Source organism: Arachis ipaensis, chromosome B08, assembly GCF_000816755.2.
Source record: "Arachis ipaensis cultivar K30076 chromosome B08, Araip1.1, whole genome shotgun sequence".
Lineage (NCBI taxonomy): Eukaryota > Viridiplantae > Streptophyta > Magnoliopsida > Fabales > Fabaceae > Arachis > Arachis ipaensis.
Window position 1 is genome coordinate 21481207 of NC_029792.2, and position 3610 is coordinate 21484816.

A 3610-nucleotide genomic window follows, 5' to 3' on the forward strand; every position below is an offset into this window, starting at 1 on the left:
AATCTTTTAAAAAATTATAAAATTTCTCATTTTTTGAAAGATTTTGAAATTTGGTTTTTTGATTTAGAATTAAAAATTTATAATATAAGATTTATAATTTAATATAAATAAAATTATTTAAAAAATTAATTGATGTTAGTTGAAAAAAATTAACTCCTTAACATTATTTTTTTTCCAAAGATAATAGTAGTATCTTATTCAATAGAGAAATAAATACAACATCCAAAAAACAGGACAAGAAAAAAAAAGATTCACAAATATTTACGAACAGGTAAAATTCTAACATAGAAAAGTAGATAGGAAAAAAATCTTAGGGCACTATGCATAAGACAAAATAGATAGCTCATGGTTCAACTTAAGCGATGTTGCTAGCACTTTTTCCGGAAGTTCCTGGACATGCTCGAAGACTCGCCGATACTTTTTCTTTCAAATATTTCAAGGTATAATCAAAACCAGTCGAGCTTTTTAAGGGCTTGTTCCTTGAAGTCCAGTTTGTAACACCGAATTTCTCGACCAATCAAAGAATAAGGAACATCTATGGTCTGAAATGAGGTAAGCCAAAGGACTCTTCTTCCACACTAGATTAGCATCTCCACATAAAAATAGACCCCGCATGAGTGATTCTGGAGCTGACTTGCAAATTGGACAAGTTACTGGAGTGAATGAAAACTACTGGTGGATGAGAAACATAACATGAAGCTTACCATGGAGGATTTTTCATGCAAAGAGCAAAATCTTGTGAGAGATTTTCAACTTCCATAAATGGCTTTAAACTGGCCTCTGTTGTATGAAGTTCAGACAAAATTTAATGGAGGTATGGTAAAATTGGTAAGCAATCTTATACCCTGATGCAACATCATATGTTTTTGCTCTATTCGTTACTCATTGAATTGTGTCTTCACCTTCTTCTGGAATTATAGAAAGGATTCGTTGAGCAATTTTTGGAGAAAAAAGATTTGAGATTAATACTTGATTCTACTGTTTATTTGATAAAAACAGGTCTTTCACCTATAACAGATGGTGACTATCTGATAGTAGTGCTACAGATGGTGGAACAATGAAGAAATAAAGAGGAGGGAGCCATGATTCACTAAAGATTTTGATATCACCAAAACTTATTTTCTAACTAATATCTTTCTCTATAACTCGTCTCCCTTCAAGAATACTTTGCCAATTCAAAGGTAAGGTTCATATTTATGCTGTAAGGAAAGAATTAAATTTGAAGTATTTACCTTTAAGTATTCTAGAAAGAAGAGAGTTAGATTGAGTCACGATTTTGCAATACTGTTTACTCAAAAGAGACAGGTTTTGAGCCATGAGATCTTTAAAATCAAGTCCGCCTTCTTTTTTAGTTCCAGTCGATCATCTTATCCCAACTAATCACACCATTCGTCTTTCGAAATCTTATTGTCCCATTAGAATTATGTTAGAATACTATGAATTTCATTTAGCAAATTGTTTGGAAATTTAAAACATGACTATATATATATATATAGGTATGGCCTCACCAACTATTCAGAATAATATCTGTCTTCTTCCGTTAAATAACAAATATATTTTTTATTTTTGTGTCCTTTTGAAAATTTTATCTTTAATTGAATTAAAAGATAGTTTTTTTAGAATTATGACAAAAAAAAGTAGACCCAAATATTTATCTTGTATATCTATATAAAAAATATTCAGTTGAATTATTAAAAAGATTTTAATCAACTCTAAAATGTTATTATTAAAGAATATGACTAATTTATTAAGATTAATTCTTTGTCTACTGAAGTTCTTATAAGATTCCAATAATTTTAGAACAGAGTTACGCTATTTTTCGAGGTTTTATCGAATGAAATAGAATTATCAGTGAATATGACTACATCATGCATGATAAATGCCTTATTGGTCATGATGTGTTAAACTGTTTTGTCACATGTTATATATGTTCAAAATCATGACATGTCATGTGTGTTTATCCTTTAGGCGTTATATTACATGATCATGATGATGCGTGTCACTTAACATAATCCGCTAACAAATTTAAGATGAAGAGACTAAAAGAATCATAAATAACATAAGATTAAATATTTAATTATTAGCTCAACTTCCAAGTATCTTAAAGCATTTGATAAAATGCGGTCACTATTTCATATCATAAATACAAGTATTTTGGTTAATTAAATCTAATTAAATTACTATAAATTTAGTAAAAGAAGATGTGTATGTTTATCGCATAGTTTTTTTGTTGCTGTGATTTTTAACAAAAAAAATTATTATAAAGAACACAAATTATTAAAGAAAAAAACACACAAAAAAAGATAATAAAAGAAGATGAGAAGAAAAAAAAAAAAACGCACGACACTTAATTAGAGACTTGATTTAAAAAACATTTGAACCACTAATTTTATTGTTATTTCACCGTCCATTATAAAACTTAATCAATTCTTTTTTTTATTTTGGTAATTCAAAACTTAATCAATTTTAACTAAAATAACTACCTATATAATCCCTCCCCTTCAGATCCGGCCCACCAAAAATATAAATAAATAGTCATAAAGGAATTATCCCAAGGAACAATCTTATTGAGCCTGAAGATGAAGATGAATTTAAGTTCCAAATTCAAAGTTCGGTTTAAAGGAAAGTCAAGATTCAAAAGGTGGCTTTACTCATTGCCAGAAATTAAGCCTGAAACCTAGTACGAAGATATTAGGTTTGATGATGATACTTATCTTCATCTAGTGGTTCTGCATTTGACTCTTGGCCCTATCCCTTTCCACACGTACATACATTCATTCGTTCGTTCAATCATCAGCTTCGTTCTTTTGATTCTTTTCACTGTTTTGGTAGAATCTTCCTACCTTGCAATGCCATGCTATGCCTTTATTACTTCAATTGATCTTAATTTTTTCAACCTTATCAAACCATAGGTTCGTTAGATTATATATATGGGTAAAAAAGTCAAGTGTTGTACAATTAATCTCTATTTAAACTTTGTAGATTAATGGATGATTGTCGTAACAAATCGATTGAATTGAATCAAAACTCTTGAATTCGTGATTTATATATCCAACAAAATATGCCATAATTCTTTCTTCTTGTGGCAATGCACCAACTCACAGAAACATGGATGACTAGGAATACTCGCATCCTTTTACACGTGAACGTTTGCAATATTCTATTAATCAAATCCTATTGTCATACAATCTTATCCATAACAAAAAGTAAGTTTCTTAATACCACAATATATTAGTCCAATTTACCCACACAGATGAATTAAAATTAAACCTCTAAACCGTGTATTTTTTAGAATTAAAAAAAAAAGTGTTAGGAGACCAGCAAATTTTATTTGTAATTTATAGCCATCAATTAATTATCATTGGTATTTTTAATAGTGTGAAATTTCATCCAATAGTGTAAAATTACTCATTTTTTTTGTTGGTTAAGTGTTAACCAAATTTTAATAAAAGTACTGTACTAAGACTTTTTTAAAAAAAAATTAAACACAATATTACACTATTTAACACTATAGCCAATATTTAATATAATAAAAAATCAAAATTTAAAAAAAATAAAAACATCTAAAATTTAATAAAAAATTCTAAATTTAAATTTAACAAAAATTATA